Source organism: Chiloscyllium punctatum, chromosome 11, assembly GCF_047496795.1.
Source record: "Chiloscyllium punctatum isolate Juve2018m chromosome 11, sChiPun1.3, whole genome shotgun sequence".
NCBI classification, from domain to species: Eukaryota; Metazoa; Chordata; class Chondrichthyes; order Orectolobiformes; family Hemiscylliidae; genus Chiloscyllium; species Chiloscyllium punctatum.
Window position 1 is genome coordinate 8,551,179 of NC_092749.1, and position 20,273 is coordinate 8,571,451.

The following is a 20,273-nucleotide window of genomic DNA, read 5'->3' on the forward strand; positions in this document are numbered from 1 at the left end:
AGGTAGAACTCAATTTAAATTATGGTAAATATATTGTTGCATTAAACTTTTGCTAAGCCAGAAAACTCCTTAAAAGAAGCAAAAATAAAAGGGTCTAACACACACTCCAGAAAATTTCAGGACCAAGAAGCAGGAAACTTGCCAGCAGGAACTCCAGTTCAAACTGCTGTCATCAGGGTCGTACACACTTTCTAACATCTTGCCCTCCCAAAGCAAATTTTAAATCTGTGTGTGGGCATAGACATTTAAGATCTGTAAGGTCACTCAGGGTACTAGAGAGAAAGACTGGTTTTGTAAATTTGTATATCTATCCATCTTGTGTTTCGATGACAATAAACCATTCAAGATAATAAACCATGTCTCATTATCAGCGTAAAATGAGACCCCCTAAGTAAGCAAGTAGATCAGCCCAGATGGAAGTGAAGCTTACAGTTCACATGGAGGATAAACTCTTGTTACAAATGTTACTCTTTCATGGGATGTGTGTGTTACTGGTTGAGCCGGTATTTATGGCCTGTCCCTAGCTCCCCTTGAGAAGGTGGGGGTGAGCTGCCCTTTGAACTGCTGAAGTCCATGTGCTGCATAGACCCACAATGCTATTAGTGAGGGAGTTCCAGAGTTTTGACTGTTCCACTGAAGGAACAATTATATATTTCCAAGCAGTGGTTCTGCGATCCATGAAGCTGTGCCTAACAGCACAGATGACCACCAGCCAACGTAGAGAGGGTGCAGTCCAATACTAGGCCTTGCAGCCTGTACTCCAGAAGGGATTCCTGATCCAGCTGTAACCCACCAGTTACACTACACTCCCTGAAATGGCACTGTGTGCCAGCACTGGATCTGACAAAGGGTAGGCACTAAGGGAATTCTTCAGGAAGGGCTTATGCTGCCTGGCCTGCTGCGCTTTTCCAGCACCACACTTTTCAACTCTGGTCTCCAACATCTGCAATCCTCACTTTCTACTAAGGGAATGCACAGGAGTGAACAGTTGTGTTGTGTAAGAAATGTGGACTGTTTATCTATATAGGGTTGTTATGGAATCATTGGTTTACATTGTCTTTTATGTTCAGAATACAGTTGAGATGATATTGTGATTGTCAGTAACTGAGGGAGGATAATGTATGGAGTTGTTGGAATTCAGGAAACAGAGTTGGATCAGGTGCTGGTGGACAGATTGCCAGGAATAAAGAAGTGGCTGCTATTTTGCACCCACCCCCCTCCATTCCCTTCCTCCTGAGGTGTTTGTGGGATCCCTGATGCCAAGGATATAGCTCCATTACTGGGACCAGTATGGAGGGACCCATCACATTTCAGGAAGCCCTGTCCTGGTTTGCCTAGTGCTCCTCCTTCAGCAGCAGCAGTGCCCTGTGCTTCAACACCTCAGCCACTGTGTCAATGATTCTCGGGGTGGTACAGAGGACTTGTTCAGAATGGAAGGATTGTGACTGCTGCCAGGGCATTGGGCACCCAACAGACTGGAGGTGATGGCTCACTCACTCCCCCTTCAAGCACCTGTGAGCTTTGCGATGGGGAATACAGTTGATCTGGCATGAGGCCAATCGGGCGTGTGCAGTCTTTCATGGCAGAGGCGGGTGGTTCTGGCAAAGCTCAATGTACATGTTGGTTGTGCTTACAGAGAATACAGGGGAACCCGTTCTCTGGGGATATGGGATGTGTCACCTCATTGATGCGGCTGTGGGTGGTGAACTGGGGGCTGTGAGACCGGGTGTACATTCCAGTTTCTAGGAACTCAGGGTCTTTGTCACTTTCTCAGACACTGTCACTACCATCTTGCCCTGCCCTGAGATTGAGAGCTTCCCACAGCAATCATGGAATGACACTGTGACTCAGTGGTTAGCACTGCAGCCTCACAGCATCAGGGACCCAGGTTCGATTCCAGCCTTGGGTGACAGCCCTGGTGGAGTTTGCACATTCTCCCTGTGTCTGCGCGGGTTTCCTCCAGCTGGTTTGGTTTCCTCCCATAGTCCAAAGGTGTGCGAATTATGTTGATTAGCCATGCTAAATTGTTCATAGTGGCCAGGAATATGCAGACTAGGTGGATTAGCCATGGGAAATGTGGGATTTCAGGATAGGTTAGGGGGTTGGGTCTGGGTAGGTTGCTCTTCAGAGGGTCATTGTGGACTTGATGGGCTGAATGGCCTGCTTCCACACTGTAGAGATTCTATGATTCAATGACTGTACCAGCCATGGTTATAGTGGAAAAGGAAATGTGCTTCCTGAATGGCCTGGGTGGATGTAGAGGCTCCTACTGGGTCCCATCTCTCCCATCCCTCCCTTCGTTTCTCTCTCTCTCTCTCTCTCTCTCTCTCTCTCTTTCTCACTAAGTTCTGAGCAGCCTCTCTTCTTCCTCCCTCCCCCTTTCCCTCTTCTGAGGGAGGAGAATACCCACTGTCAGTGAGGAAGTGGTAAGTCAGTACAGACGGCCTGCTCTCAAAACCAACACATGTTCCCCTTCCTTTATAACGGTGTCAGGCTTGTGAAACCACACAGCACTTCCACAAACTCAGAGCCAGCAGCAAACAATTAGCAAAACTTGAAAATGCTGATTCTGATCCAATTAAATATTGCTGGGATTTTATAGAGGTGGGGAGGGTAATGAGGTGTATCTGTTCTTGAGTCATGTCTGACTGTGTCTTCTGCTTAATGCAGAAAAATATGTAGATAGGTTGACTAGAGGGGTGGCCACATTGGATTTGGTGCTTGGTAACAAACCTGGTCAGGTGTCAGATCTCGGTGGGAGAGTATTTTAGTGATAGTGATCACAACCCCCTGATCTTTACTATACTCATGGAGTGGAATAGGAGTTGAATTATGGGAAATAATTTAATTGCGGGAGGAGGAATTGCAATGCTATTAGGCAGGAACTGTGTTGCATAAACTGGGAACAGATATTCTTAGGGAAATGCACAAAACAGAAATGTGGAGACTGTTTAGGGAGCATTTGCTGCAAGTGTTGGATAGGTTTGTCCCACTGAGGCAAGGAAAGGATGGTAGGATGAAGGAACCTTGAATGACGAGAGATGTGGAATATCTAGTGAAGAGGAAGTAGGAAGATTAATTATAGTTGAGGAAGCAAGGATCAGCCAGGGCTGTCAAGGGTTTAAAGGATTACAAGGAAGGAACTGAAGAATGGACTTAGGAGAGCTAGAACGGGATACAAAGAAGCTTTAGTGGATAGAATTAAGAAAAAACCCCTAGGCATTCTATACTTATGTGAGGAGCAAGAGGATGGCCAGAGTGAAGGTAGGGCCGAACAGGGTTAGTGGAAGGACCTTGTGTCTGGAGTTGGAGGAGGTAGGAGAGGTCCTTAATGAATACTTTTCTTCAGTATTCACTAGTGAGAGGGACCTTGTCGTTTGTGAGGACAGCGTGAAATAAACTGATATGCTTGAACAGGTTGATGTCAAGAAGGAGGATGCGCTGGAAATTTTAAAAGACATAAGGATGGAGGAGTCTCCTGGCCGAGACTGGAGAACCCCAAGGTTGCTACAGGAATTAAGGGAAGACATTGCTGCACCTTTGGGTGATGACCTTTGCATCCTCACTATCCACTGAGGTAGTACCAGAAGATTGGAGGGCGGAAAATGTTATTCCCTTGTTCAAGAAAGGGAATAGGGATAACCTTGGGGCTTACAGACCAGTCAGTCTTACATAAGTGATAAGCAAATATTGGAGCGGACTCTGAGAGACAGGATTTATGATTATTTGGAAAAGCATAATTTGATGAGAGATAGTCTGCATGGCTTTGTCACGTGCAAGTCATGCCTCACAAACCTTATTGAATTCTTTGAGGATGTGACAAAACACATTGATGAAGGTAGAGCAGTGGATGTGGTGTACATGGATTTCAGCAAGGCATTTGATAAGCTTCCCAATTGTAGGCTCATTCAGAAAGTAAGGAGGCATGGGATACATGGACATTTGACTGTGTGGATACAGAACTGGTAAGTTCACAGAAGACAGAGCATAGTAATAGATGGAAAGTATTCAGTCTGGAACTCAGTAACCAGTGGTGTTCTGCAGGGATCTGCAATGGGACCTCAGCTCATTGTGATTTTTATAAATGACTTGGATGAGAAAGTGGAAGGGTGGATTAGTAAAAATGGCTATCACAAGGGGGCATAATTTTAAGGTGACTGGAGGAAGGTTTAGGAGAGATGTCAGAAGTAGGTTATTTCTGCAGAAAGTGGTGCGTGTGTGAAATGTACTGCCAGCGGTGGTAATAGAGTCAGAAACATGACGGACATTTAAGAGATTCTTGGCTCGACACATGGAAGATAGCACAATGAAGGGTGTATAGGTAAGTTTGGTCATAGAGTAAGATAAAGGTTGGCACAACATCAAGGGCCGAAGGGCCTGTACTGTTCTATGTTCTATGTTCTATCATCTAGGACAAGGCAGCCTGCTTGAATGGCATCACACCCACAAGCATCTGCTCCTTCCATCACCAACACTCAGTAGCAGTCGTGTCTACAAGCTAGAGTCAGAGAGTCAGGAAGTCCTACAGTGCAGAGTGTCTTCTGCACTCTTTCCAGTTTAATAACAACCTTCCTGGAGCAAGATGACTAAACCGAACATAATACTCCAAGTGTGGCCTCATCAACTGTACAACTGCAATATAAGTTTCCACCTTCTATACTCAATACCCTGACTGATGAAGCCTTCCTTCACTATTTTGTCTGCCTGACCACACTTTCAGAGTATAGTGCACCTGAACTCCAAGGTCACTCTGTTCCACTATACTCCTTAAGCCCCTACCATTCACCATGCACAACATCAAGGGCTGAAGGGCCTGTACTGTGCTGTACTGTTTAATGTTCTATGAAATTCCTACTTTTAGCAAGGCAGCCTATGTGTAGAGCTGCAGGAAATGGAAGAGATACTAAACGAACACTTTGCATCAGTGTTTACTGTGGAGAAGGACATGGAAGATATAGAATGTGTGGAAATAAATGGTGACATCTTGAAAAATGTCCATATTACAGAGGAGCAGATGCTGGATGACTTGAAACACATAAAAGTGGATAAATCCTCAGGACCTGATCAGCTGTACCCCAGAACTCTGGGAAGCTAGGGAAGTGATTGCTAGGAACCTTGTTGAGATATTTGGATCCTCAATAGTCACAGGTGAGATGCCGGAAGACTGGAGGGTGGCTAACGTGGTGCCACTATTTAAGAAAGGTGTTAAGGACAAGCCAGGGAACTATAGACTGGTGAACCTGATCTCAGTGGTGGGCAAGGTGTTGGAAAGAATCCTGAGGGAGAGGGTGTTCATGTATTTGAAAAGGCAAGGACTGATTACAGATAGTCAGCATGACTTTTGCATGGGAAATCATGCCTCACAGACTTGATCAGTTTTTTGAAGAAGTAACAAAGAGGATTGATGGGGGCAGAGCGATGGATGTAATCTATATGGACTTCTGTAAGACGTTTGACAAGGTTCTCCATGGGCGACTGTTTAGCAAGGTTAGATTTTACAGAATACAGGGAGAATTAGCCATTTGGACACAGAACTGGCTCGATAGTAGAAGACAGAGGGTGGTGGTGGAGGGTTGCTTTTCAGACTGGAGGCCTGTGACCAGTGGGGAGCCACTAGGATTGGTGCTGGGTCCACTACTATTGGTCATTTATATAAATGATTTGGGTGTGAACATAAGAGGTATAGTTAATACGTTTGCGGATGACACTAAAATTGGAGGTGTAGTGGACAGCGAAGAAGGTTACCTCAGAGTATAATGGAATCTAGATAAGATGCAAATCAGAGCAGGACTTATGCACTTAATGATAATTTCCTGGGGAGTATTGCTAAACAAAGAGACTTTGGAGTGCAGGTTCATAGTTCCTTGAAAGTAGAGTTGCAGGTAGATAGGATCGTGAAGAAGGCGTTTGGTATGCTTCCTTTTATTGGTCAGTGCATTGAGTATAGAAGTTGGGAGGTCATGTTGCGGCTGTACAGGCTATAGGTGAGGTCACGTTTGGCATATTGCATGCAGTTCTGTTCTCCTTCCTATCAGGAGGATGTTGTGAAATTTGAAAGGGCTCAGAAAAGATTTATAAGGATGTTGCCAGGGTTGGAGGATTTCAGCTACTGGGAGAGGCAGTGTAGTCTGGGGGTGTTTTACCTAGAGTATTGGAGGCTGAGGGGTGACCTTATAGAGGTTTATAAAATTATAAGGGGCATAGATAAGGTAAATGGACAAGGTCTTTTTCCTGGGGTGGAGGGAGTCCAGAACTAGAAGGCATAGATTTAGGGTGAGAGTGGAGAGATATAAAAGGGACCTAAGAGGCCACTTTATCACGCAGACGGTGGTACATTTATGGAATGAGTTGCCAGTAGTGGAGGCTGGTACAATTACAGCATTTAAAAGGCATCTGGATGGGTATATGAATAGGGAGGGTTTAGAGGGATATGGCTAAATGCTGGCAAATGGGACTAGATTATGTTAGGATATCTGGTCGGCACAGACAAATTGGACTGAAGGGTCTGTTTCTGTGCTGCACATCTCTGTGACTTTCCAAATGCAACACCTCACACTGAACTGTTGCAAAAATTCAACAAAGTTCCTCAGATAGTGCCTTCCAAATTCACGACCACCTCCGTCTCGAAAGGTAAGGGCAGCAGATACATGTGAAACCACCCCCTGCACTTTCCCCTCCAAGTCATTCACCATCCTGACATGGAATATTATCACAGTCCCTTCAATGTTGCTGACTCAAAATCCTGGAATTCCCTCCCTAAGGGCATTGTGGATCAACCCACACCACATGGACTACAATGGCTTAAGAAGGCAGCCCACCTTCTCAATGGTCAGCTAGGGCTGGGCAAAATAAATGCTGGCCCAGCCAGTTACATCCATGTCCAACCATTGAATAAAAAACATAAGGGTTTATGGAGACAATGCATGTAAAAAACATTGAAGTGCTTGATCAGCCATGATTGAATTACATGGTGAGACATGCTCAATGGGCTGAATGGCCTACTCCTGTTCCTATGGAGCAATAATTTAATTTACAATTATTTCGGTAGAGGTGAAGTTTTCAGCTGTATAATTTAAAGATGTTCATATAACTGGCAAAGAAAGTAATCTTTATTGACAGTACATTTGAAGGACAGTGAGTGCTGTGTTCCCCATGGGTTTGTGTCGAATGTGGTTATTGTGTAACTCATTGTTTGTTTAAGGGCAACATGCTGGGGATTTGGTCACTTGGATGGCTGGTTTGCAATGTCGAGTGATGCCAACAGTGTGGATTCAATTCCTGAGTTGCTTGAGGTCACCAGGGAGGCCCTGTCTTTGCTCATGGGGAACCCTCAAACAGAAATACAACCAATTAACCCTCTCTAATGAAACAGAAGGGTTCTAGCAACTTTGCCTTAAATTCAATATGTTACTACTGTTAATGTGAAATCAGGTCTACATTAGTGTAGATGGGATAATGCAACTAACCTCTTTCATTGTTCTTTGGGAGGTGGGTTTGCGTCTGTGATTTATACATATTTGAATATTATTTATTTTCACTTCTTCACATGGGCAGCACAGTGCAAGGAACTCAGGCTTAATTCCAGCCTCAGGGGCTGTCTGTGTGGTACTTGCACATTCTTCTCATGTCTGCGTGGTTTTCCTCCAGGTGTTGTGGTTTCCTCCTACAGTCCAAAGATGTGCAGGATAGGTGGATTGGCCAAGCTAAATTGCCCATAGTATTCAGGGATGTGCAGACTAGGTAGATTAGCCATGGGAAATGAAGGGTTACAGGGATAGGGGCGTTGGTCTGGGTGGAATACTCTTTGAAGGATTGGTGTGGACTTGATGAGCCAAATGGCATGCTTCCACGCTGTAGAGATTATATGATAATATGAATTGGATTCATAGCACTGTACAAAGCTACATTTTATGATGCAATTAATGTGATCATTGATTTAAAATGACATTCTCATTGAGATAAAATGGGTAAAAGCCAGTCTTCAGTATTTGAATAATTGCCAAGAAATGAGTCACTCACTGTAGAATAGATACAAGGGGAACCAGAACAGTGTGCCTACTGGGTGAGAGCCAACTACTTGAGTTAATTACAGATGCTTATAAACAGGTAAGCTTCATCAATTCAACACTCAGAGCTACTGGAATAAGAGGAAAGCTTCACAAGGACCTTATCCTGGTTTTGTAACTTGACAAGGATCTTTACTGAATAAAAAGAACAGCTTGTTTGGCTTTGTTACAAAAATAAAGACATATTTCTGAAAGTTAAAATGAAATGAGAATGGGATAGACACAGATTACAGCCATTCATAGAATCATATAGTACTGGAAGGGCCCTTCAACCTATCAAATCTGTATCACCAAAGACTATATCTCCACTAGTCCCACTTTCCTGTACTAGGCTCATAGCTTCAAATGTTATGACATTTCAAGTGCTCATCCAAGTTACTTTTAAAGGTTGTGAGGATTCCCACCTCAACTACACTCCCAGGCAGAATATTCCAGAAACAACTCCCCCCTTCCAAAAAAAAGCTTCTGGGAGCAAAATACTCCCTCACATCCCCTCTAAACCTCCTGCCTTTCACCTTGAAATGCCCCTCCCTCACGGCATGTAGATTGAGGAACTTCAGGACTTCCTCTTAAAAGAAAGGATTTCATGATATTAATTTAAATATCTCTTTCATTTGTTGTTGGATTTGAAAAATATGTTAAGTTTAATGTCAAATTATCATGTTACGACTATTTTCAGGTGCATCTATAGACAACATTCTTTATTAAGTGGAGGTTTTACTAATTATTTACTTCAATATTGATTTGTTATTATAAAAAGGAATTGGCTAAGTTTCATTACCCAATTCTCGACATATCGTAATCACTAAATGAGTTTAATACGGATTTAATCTTAGAATAAAAATTTTAAAGCAATTATTAGAAAGTTGTAGTCTCATATTTAGTTCCTCAAAGACCCAACAATCAAATCAAAATGAGTAAGGTAAGATTTCTACCAGAGTCCATTTGATACCCAATCAGCAGTGTCCTTTCGTCCAGCCTTAATGTTGGTTTCCCCATGGATTGGTATTCTTGTGAAGTGTCCTGAAAGAGAAAGATAGATATCTGTGATAAATTTTATCTTTTGCAACATAACTCATAATCTAATATTCTAAAATGATGGAAGTCATTTCACATCTGTTTCTCTCTCCACAGATGCTGCCAGATCTGCTGAGCTTCTTTAGCATTAGATTAGATTAGATTAGATTACTTACAGTGTGGAAACAGGCCCTTCGGCCCAACAAGTCCACACCGACCCTCCAAAGAGCAAACCACTCAGACCCATTCCCCTACATTCACCCCTTCACCTAACACCAGGGGCAATTTTAGCATGGCCAATTCACCTAACCTGCACCTTTTTGGACTGTAGGAGGAAACAAAAGCACCCAGAGGAAACCCATGCAGATGCCTATCCAAATGCCTGTTCAAAGTAAGCGTACTAGCCTCTACTACTTCCTCTGGCTCTCAATGCGTATACGCAGCACCCGCTGCAGCAAAAGGTTGCTCCTCAGTTCCTAAGCTTTGCAGCCCTTCCCCACAACTCAAACCCTCCAGCCTGGCAACATCCCTGCAAATGGCCTCGGCTCTCTGCATTTGTTTCAGATTTCTGGCATCTGCGGTATTTTGCCTTTAATCTATCCTGAGATAATATTGTTACTTTGAAAACTACAAGTATGGTTCTTTTATGGTCCAAGGCAAAAAAATGGTTAGGACAAAAATTGGGCCCTTGAAGACAGAAGCAGGGGAATATATTACTGGGAACGAAGAAATGGCAGAGGAATTAAATGAGTACTTCAGATCTGTGTTCACTGGGGAAGACACAAGCAATCTCCCTGAGGTAACAGTGGCTGAAGGACCTGAACTTAAGGGAATTTCTATTTGCCAGGATTTGGTGTTGGAGAGACTGTTAGGTCTGAAGGTTGATAAGTCTCCGGGACCTGATGGCCTGCATCCCAGGGTACTGAAGGAGGTGGCTCGGGAAATCGTGGATGCGTTGGTGATTATTTTCCAGAGTTCAATAGAATCGGGGTCGGTTCCTGAGGATTGGAGGGCGGCTAATGTTGTGCCACTTTTTAAGAAGGGTGGGCGGGAGAAAGCAGGAAATTATAGACCAGTTAGTCTGACCTCAGTGGTGGGAAAGATGCTGGAGTCTATTATAAAGGATGAAATTACGGCACATCTGGATAATAGTAACAGGATAGGACAGAGTCAGCATGGATTTATGAAGGGGAAATCATGCTTGACTAATCTTCTTGAATTTTTTGAGGATGTAACTCGGAAGATGGACGAGGGAGATCCAGTGGATGTAGTGTACCTGGACTTTCAGAAAGCTTTTGATAAAGTCCCACACAAGAGGTTAGTGAGTAAAATTAGGGCGCACGGGATTGGGGGCAAAGTACTAGATTGGATAGAGAATTGGTTGGCTAATAGGAAACAAAGGGTAGTGATTAACGGCTCCATTTCGAAATGGCAGGCAGTGACCAGTGGGGTACCGCAGGGATCCGTGCTGGGACCGCAGCTTTTTACAATATATGTAAATGATATAGAAGATGGTATCAGCAATAACATTAGCAAATTTGCTGATGACACAAAGCTAGGTGGTAGGGTAAAATGTGATGAGGATGTTAGGGGATTACAGGGTGACCTGGACAAGTTAGGTGAGTGGGCAGATGCATGGCAGATGCAGTTTAATGTGGATAAATGTCTGGTTATCCACTTTGGTGGCAAGAACAGGAAGGCAGATTACTACCTCAATGGTATCAAATTAGGTAAAGGGGCTGTTCAGAGAGATCTGGGTGTTCTTGTCCACCAGTCAATGAAGGCAAGCATGCAGGTACAGCAGGTCGTGAAGAAGGCTAATAGCATGCTGGCCTTCATAACAAGAGGGATTGAGTATAGAAGCAAAGAGGTGCTTCTGCAGCTGTACAGGGCCCTGGTGAGACCACACCTGGAGTACTGTGTACAGTTCTGGTCTCCAAATTTGAGGAAAGACATTCTGGCTATTGAGGGAGTGCAGCGTAGGTTCACGAGGTCAATTCCTGGAATGGCAGGATTGCCTTACACGGAAAGACTGAAGCGACTGGGCTTGTATACCCTTGAGTTTAGAAGACTGAGAGGGGATCTGATTGAAACGTATAGGCTTATGAAAGGATTGGACACTCTGGCAGGAGGGAACATATTTCCGTTGATGGGGGAGTGCCGAACCAGAGGACACAACTTAAAAATACGGGGTAGACCATTTAGGACAGAGATGAGGAGAAACTACTTCACCCAGAGAGTGGTGGCTGTGTGGAATGCTCTGCCCCAGAGGGCAGTGGAGGCCCAGTCTCTGGATTCTTTTAAGAAAGAATTGGATAGAGCTCTTAAAGATAGTGGAGTCAAGGGGTACGGAGATAAGGCTGGAACAGGATACTAATTAGGAATGATCAGCCATGATCATATTGAATGGCGGTGCAGGCTCGAAGGGCAGAATGGCCTACTCCTGCATCTATTGTCTATTGTCTATTGTCTATTGTCTATTGTCTATTGTCTTTATTATAGTAGCAGTAACTGAGTTCCTTTAATGATCTGAAATCTCTCCTTCTTAAGGTTTCAGTCAAACAATAAAGATGGGTTTTCCTTTGCAGATGTGGGGTTATAGCTCCCAGAAGTAATATGGTTAATGTGGGGAATATGGTTCCTAGAGGAGATGCAGATCATGTGGGATAGAATAGAATAGCAATCTATTGTCACTTATATTAATGAAAATACAGTGAGATTTGTAGGAGTACCATTTTAATTATAGAAATTATAAAAAGAAATAATTGAGACAAAGTTAGGACACATTTCATCTTTTGTTCCCTCCTGGGATGATGGAGTGGCTCCTGATGCTGCCAAAGCAACGATTTCTGGACCAGACCCTCCACACTGCCACGCTGAAACCAAACGAAAGCCACTGCATCACTGTCATAGCCAGAAGGAACAAACTGGTCCCAACCAGACACTGATGCTGAAGCCATTACTCAAACTGTACCATTTTGCTTCCCACCCAGAGTCACAACAGCCGTGAGGAACCAAACAGAAGCATCATGCTGCCACCGCTGAGACTTCTGCACCACCAGAAGGAGGAATGGACCAGACCCAGTCCGACAATGGAGTCTTCGATAAAGCCACGGCCATATAGCAATGGGGAACGGGCAACTGGATCCACCACACTGCTGCAGCAGCACCTTGCAACCACCTTCCTCCACCACAGCCACAGAAACGAAGAAAAGATGAATTCTGATATAACAGAAAAACGAAGAAACAAAGAAACAAAAAAAAAGTGAAAATGGCAGCCACCAGGTGAGCGGGAGCTTAAAGTCTCAGAGCCTGAATGCTGCCTCTGCTATCTTGATATGTTTCCTACAGAAGGGAATTTATACACAAAACACAGAAAGCTAGCACACAGGGACAGGAAGGTGAACGGAATGCTGGCCCTTGTTTCAAGGGGGTTGGAGCAGGAGGGAAGTCTTACTGCAACTGTGCAAGGTGCTGGGAGACCATATCTGGTGTACTGGAAGCATTTTGGGTCCCCTCATTTAAGAAACAGTATCATTTCATTGGACGCAATTCAGATCCTAGGGTCAATCTGGGTATGGAATGATTGTCTTATGAGCAAAGGCTAAACAGATTGGAACTCTACTCATTGGGGTTTAGAAGAATGGGAGGTGATCTCAAACATACAGAGTTCTTAAGGGGCTTCACAGGATAAACATTGAGAGGATGTTACCCCTCATGGGAGAGTCTAGGAGCAGAGGCATAGTTTCAGTAAAAAGGGACACTAATTTGAAAGTGAAACGAGCAGGAATTTCTTCTCTCAGAGGATTGTGAGTCTCTGAAACTCCTTATCACAGAGTGGAGACAGAGTGTATGTGTGTCTTTAAAGCTGAGATAGACAGAGGGACTTGATCAGTCGGGGAAATCAATGGTTAGGAGGAAAGAGTAGAAAAAGTGGACTTTAGAATGTTGGATCAGTCGTGATTCTATTGGATGTTGGAACAGGTTTGAGAGGCTGAGTGGCCTACTCCTATTTAGAACATAGAACATAGAACAATACAGCACAGAACAGGCCCTTCGGCCCACGATGTTGTGCCGAACTTCTATCCTAGATTAAGCACCCATCCATGTACCTATCCAAATGCCGCTTAAAGGTCGCCAATGAATCTGACTCTACCACTCCCTCGGGCAGCGCATTCCATGCCCCCACCACTCTCTGGGTAAAGAACCCACCCCTGACATCTCCCCTATACCTTCCACCCTTCACCTTAAATTTATGTCCCCTTGTAACACTCTGTTGTACCCGGGGAAAAAGTTTCTGACTGTCTACTCTATCTATTCCGCTGATCATCTTATAAACCTCTATCAAGTCACCCCTCATCCTTCGCCGTTCCAACGAGAAAAGGACGAGAACTCTCAACCTATCCTCGTACAACCTACTCTCCATTCCAGGCAACATCCTGGTAAATCTTCTCTGCACCCTCTCCAAAGCTTCCACATCTTTCCTAAAGTGAGGCGACCAGAACTGCACACAGTACTCCAAATGTGGCCTAACCAAAGTCCTGTACAGCTGCAACATCACCTCACGACTCTTGAATTCAATCCCTCTGCTAATGAATGATAATACTCCATAGGCCTTCTTACAAACTCTATCCACCTGAGTGGCAACCTTCAAAGATCTATGCACATAGACCCCAAGATCCCTCTGTTCCTCCACCTGACCAAGAACCCTACCATTAACCCTGTATCCCGCATTCTTATTTGTTCTTCCAAAATGGACAACCTCACACTTGGCAGGGTTGAACTCCATCTGCCACTCCTCAGCCCAGCTCTGCATCCTATCTAAGTCCCTCTGCAGCCGACAACAGCCCTCCTCACTGTCCACAACTCCACCTATCTTTGTATCATCTGCAAATTTACTGACCCACCCTTCGACTCCCTCCTCTAAGTCATTAATAAAAATTACAAACAGCAGAGGACCCAGAACTGATCCCTGCGGAACTCCACTTGTAACTGGACTCCATGCTGAATATTTACCATCTACCACCACTCTCTGACTTCTACCGGTTAGCCAGTTTTCTATCCAATTGGCCAAATTTCCCTCTATCCCATGCCTCCTGACTTTCCGCATAAGCCTACCATGGGGAACCTTATCAAATGCCTTACTAAAATCCATGTACACTACATCCACTGCTCTACCCTCATCCACATGCTTGGTCACCTCCTCGAAGAATTCAATAAGACTTGTAAGGCAAGACCTACCCTTCACAAATCCGTGCTGGCTGTCCCTAATCAAGCAGTGTCTTTCCAGATACTCGTAAATCCTATCCCTCAGTACCCTTTCCATTACTTTGCCTGCCACAGAAGTAAGACTAACTGGCCTGTAATTCCCGGGGTTATCCCTATTCCCTTTTTTGAACAGGGGCACAACATTCGCTACTCTCCAGTCCCCTGGTACCACCCCAGTTGCCAGTGAAGACGAGAAGATCATTGCCAACGGTACTGCAATTTCCTCTCTTGCTTCCCACATAATCCTAGGATATATCCCGTCAGGCCCGGGGGACTTGTCTATCCTCAAGTTGTTCAAAATGTCCAACACATCTTCCTTCCTAACAGGTATCTCTTCTAGCTTATCAGTCCGTTTCACACTCTCCTCTTCAACAATACGGTCCCTCTCGTTCGTAAATACTGAAGAGAAGTACTTGTTCAAGACCTCTCCTATCTCTTCCGACTCAATACACAGTCTCCCACCACTGTCCTTGATCGGACCTACCCTCGTTCTCGTCATTCTCAGGTTTCTCACATATGCATAGAATGCCTTGGGGTTATCCTTGATCCTATCCGCCAGGGATTTTTCATGCCCTCTCTTAGCTCTCCTAATCCCTTTCTTCAAGTCCCTTCTGGCTATCCTGTATCCCTCCACTGCTCTGTCTGATCCTTGTTTCCTCAACCTTATGTAAGCCTCCTTCTTCCTCTTTACTAGACATTCAACCTCCTTCGTCAGCCAAGGCTCCCTCACACGACCATTTCTTTCCTGCCTGATCGGTACATACATATCAAGGACACGTCGTATCTGCTCCTTGAAAAAGTCCCACATTTCCACCACATCCTTCCCTAACAGCCTATGCTCCCAACGTATGCTCCTCAAATCCTGTCTTACAGCATCGTAATTTCCCTTCCCCCAATTGTAAAATCTACCTTGTTGTGCGCACCTATCTCTCTCCATAACCAAGTTGAAAGTCACAGAATTGTGGTCGCCATCACCAAAATGTTCACCCACCAACAAGCCCACCACTTGTCCCGGTTCGTTACCGAGTACCAAATCCAATATGGCCTCCCCTCTGGTTGGACAATCTACATACTGCGTTAGAAAAGCTTCCTGGACACACTGAGTCTTATGGTGGTATAGTTGATGTGGAGGATATGGTCCCTGCAGGAATTAGGGACAATGCTTGTGGTGGGTGGTTATTTCCTATATGAGAAAGGATTAAAGTGGGGGATATGGTTCCTGTAGAAATAGGGTTAATGTGGACAATATGGTTTCTTTAGCAGATAGGCTTAATCTGGGGGACATGGTTCCTATATGAGATAGGGTTAATGTGGGGAATGTGGTTCCTGTACACGATAGGGTTAATGTGAGTGATATGGTTCCTGTAGAAAAGGGTTAATGTGGGTATTATGGTTTCTACAGAAATAGGATTAACCTGGGGGATATTGTTCCTATCGAAATAGGATTAATGTGAGAATATGGTTCCGACACAAGACAGGGTTGATGTGAGGAATATGGTTTCTATACAAGATAGGGTTCATGTGGGGGATGTGACTCCTTAAGGAATAGGATTAATGTGCGAGATATGTTCTTATCGGAATAGGGTTAATGTGGGTGTTATGGTTCCTATAGGAATAAGGTTAATGTGGGGGATATAGTTCCTAAAGAAATAGGGTCAATGTGGAAGAAATAGTTCTTATAGTAGATAAAGCTATTGTGGGGTATATGAATGGGCAGAGTGTGGAGACCATCTTGCTGCTAGTACTGTGCCTGTAATGTCGAAACTACTTACCGTGGAGCTGAACCTCACCCCTCAGCAACTCAGTCCCTTCCAGAGAGATGGAGAGAAACAGGAAACACGGTGTTTGTGATTGGAATGAGGTTGGCCAGGTGAATTTCATCAAATCTGAATTCCCTGATTGGGGCTGTTAACCTGGGACAATCAGGGAGTCCTGTCTGACAGATACAAAAGGAGTGTTAGGTGTTCTGGCCACTCGAGGGGAGCTGGCTCTGAGCTAACAGTGTCTGTCTCATGTATTATACATGTGTAAGCAAAGAGTGACTTGGTGAAGGATACCAGCCTTCATGGAATTATTTCAGTGGCAGTGAGAGAAAAGCATACTCCTGAAGAAATTCACTCACAACAGTTGTTTTTGAGTTGGGGTATGCATTTCTTGTATCATCCAACTATTTGGGAAGCATGACTCAATCCTGCTGTCAAAGACTGAGCCCAGCATGTCGAAAGAATATTTTCCGGGCAAATGATATTTGGGCAGATGAAAAGCAATAAGTAATTCTCCTGATAGTGTGTGGACCTACAGCTTTTTCAGTTATTAGGAGCATAGCTTTCCCTGAGGCACCAGAAACAAAAGTTTTCCAAGAGTTTATGGGTGTAGCTAAGAAATATTATGACCTGAAGCCTCCTCTCATTCTGAGATGCTATCAGCTTTACCCAACAATTCGAAAACCAGGGAAATCCGTACGGGGATTTTTGTCAAGGTTAAAATGAATGGGAGAGGCATGCAACTTTAGTTCAACCCGAAGTGTGACACTGAGAGACTTTTTGGTATCTGGGATTAATGATGTAACCATGCAAAAGCACCAATGAGCTGAATCCCAACTGGATTTTGAACGGGCGCAACAACAGTCTTCATGATTAGAAAATGCAGCAAGTGGAGTATGAGTTGCCAGTGGAAGTTGACACCTTTGCCAGTCCGACTGAACTTGGAGAACACCAACTCAGTGAGGGTAATTGCACAGCCTTACTCAGAAGATATCCTGAACAAAACGATTCTAGGTCAGCCACAGCAAAACCCCAAATCAAAGCCAAGTCTCAGTGAAACGGTTAAAATTTTCTCAATGATCTGGGCTGGCAATCCATTGTAGTTGCTGTTGGTATGCAGACTCGAGGCAGCAAACATGACCCAGCAAATTGAGTAAGAGAACACATCGGCCAGTATCTGGGAGAGTGCACATTCTGGAAAGTCCACCCACATCTATTTGGAACAGTTGTATTGTTTAGCAACATTCAAATTAGAACCAATCAAAATAAAGATCTCGTTAAATGGTCACCCAGTACCAAAATTCACTCCAACACTAAAGTTTACAATAAAACCTCAGCCAGGCTGAGAAACTATCCTGGGCGACCATTACAGATTAAGGCTACAACTTTGGTTCCGGTCTCTTATGAGAAACAGCTTGTTCAGTTCTCACATTGTACTGAAAGGCTCCGTCCCAAGCTTGATGGGGTGAAATTAGTTGAGAAAGATTCAACCAGATTGGCTCAATTTTTTTTATTAGAAAATGGCAGCCTGAGGGAAGTCATACGTTTCTCAGGGAGGTTTAGGGACTCTCAAAGAAGCTAATGTCACCTCACATGTTCCATGATCCTACAAGACCCACCCAATGCCATTTGCTGAATGTGCAGAAGTGGAGGCAGAAATCAGGAGGCTGGAAAATGAAGGAATCATCAAACCAGTCCAGTTTGTGGAATGGATGGCATCAGTCGTATTGATCGTGACGCCTGAGAGTGAGTTCACCTTTGTGAAGACTTCAGCCAAACAGTGAACTGTTTTCACAGCTGGATAAATAACTGATTCCTTGCTCAGAGGACTTATACACGAACCTGGTGGGGAAGCTGTCCTTCACAAAGCTACACATGAGCTATGTGTACATGCAATTACAATGAGATGAAGATTCCCAGAGATATGCTACAATTAACATCCATAAGGGTTTGTACCAACAAACAAGACTGCTTTCTGGGGTATCATCAGCTTGTGTCATTTCACAGCGACTGATGGAGAACATTCCACAAGGTCTACCCCAGAATGCCATTTTTCTGGATGGCATGCCAAAAACAGGCAAGACCAGTAAAGAGCAGTTGGAGAACTTGGAGATAATGCTTAAACATTTCTCAAAAACCATGAAAAATGAGTGTTCCAGACAGCCAAAGTGACCTATTGGCCGTGCAGCCCATAACTTCAGGTCGAATTCAGGGGTAGGCCCTTATTCTCTGCCCATACAATTACAAGTTGTAACACCATTAAGGAGGCCATGTAGCAAATGCGGCTGCCTTGAATCACCTCCCACTGGCAGTGATGCAAGCACTACAAGACTCCATTCTAGTTTTAAATTTACTGGACATGAATCTTATCACCCCTGACAATATCAGACTGTGAGCATGACTGGATCCTGTCCTGACCAAAGTAAAACATCTGGGGAAGCAGAGGGGCCATCACAACCAGAATTGAAACCTTTCTGGACCCAGTGACACCAAATACTTGAAGATACCTGGGGAGCAACAGTGATTATCCCAAGCAAAAGTCATTGTCAGATACTGGGTCTAAGGATTTTGGAAATGAAGATGTTGGCAAGACGTTACATCTCGTGGCCAGAATTGGATACCAACATATCCATGTTGATAAGACAGTGTCCAAAATGCCAATATCGGACAAAACGTACTGCCAGCAGCTCTCTCACATTCATGGGACTGGCTGGGTAAACCCTGAACACGGTTACACGTTGACTGTGCCAGTCCTTTCACAGGCTCTGTGTTTTGAGTCATTGTGAATGCCCATTCAGAGTGATTGGATGTGCACAGAGTTCATTTGTCAAAACGGGAACAACAATTGAAAAGTTGCCAGTTTCTTGTAGAATACAGACAATGGGCCATCATTTCACAATAGGGAATTTGAGTATTTCCTCATGGCATTTGGCATACAAGGACAGTTCCATACCATCCATCATCCAATGGTCTGGCGGAGAGAGCAGCCAAAACATTGAAGGCAGCCTCAAAGAAACAGCTTACAACTTCACTCAATACCAAACTGTCCCAGTTCCTGTTGGAGTATTGGACCAATGCTCACATAACTATAGGGACAGCTCCAGCAGAGTTTCCAGTGGGGAGAAGACTCCTGAGAAGGAAGGAGACACTGCATTAGGAGCATCAATACTGGACACTAGATTCCTTCAAGTGAGAGAGACACTTTACTTCAGGGGACAACATTTGGTGCTGAAACCACAGAAGTGGCCCTGCATGGGTAAGCCACCAGGTTAACACGAGGTCAGAAGCCATGACATACAAAGTCCGGATAAGTGAGGCAGTCTTGAACAAGCACGTGGACCACATGAAAGCTGCAACCTCACAAACAGGGTAGCAGCAAAACATACCCAGCCTCTCAGAAGATCTGGTACTGCTGTCGGAACCAGTGGCTTTTCACTCTGCACCTCACGTCAAAGAAATTTCTGACGGTGAGTGGATGGGGCAGACATCACAGCCTCAACGTTGTTACCACCTGAAGAAGATGAGTTTCGGCTGAGATGTTGCGAACGCGAGCAGTGGGCTGTGGTCCAGTACACACCACCACTGTCTGAGGCAGAGAGAGAGAGAGGAACCAGACCCCTGGTGTGAAAATGCTACAGGAACGAGAAAGCACCTACATCCCAGGACTTGGAGGGACAGGGATGTAAAGATTGGAATGAGATCAGCCAGGTGGACCTCATAGGATATGAGTTTCCTGATTGTGTTACAACACAGAGTAAACACTTCTTTGAAGACCCACAGAAAAGCTCACCTCTCCTTGTTATCTCTTAAAGTATGAGTTAGAAAGAATTGTCCCAAATATCACTACTTTAAAAAAGCTTAACAATTTTATTTTTTACATCCAAAAGAGAACATTAAACAACAACTGTTTACAACTCACTTCCTCTTAAACCTAGTTTTATCTCCCACTCTACAATACTGCTCCGATAAAAATCCCGATTAATATTTCCAAAAGAGAAAAATCACATTTCAAAACCAGCCAGCTGTGTCGGTTCTCCTTTGCAGATTTTCCTCTGTAGACTTTCCTGGGTTATCTTTTATTCAGTCTTCCGCTGCACAAATTTCTTTTGGACAGGTACCTTTCAGAGAGCTATTCTGCTGGCAATCATTGGTGCTTAGC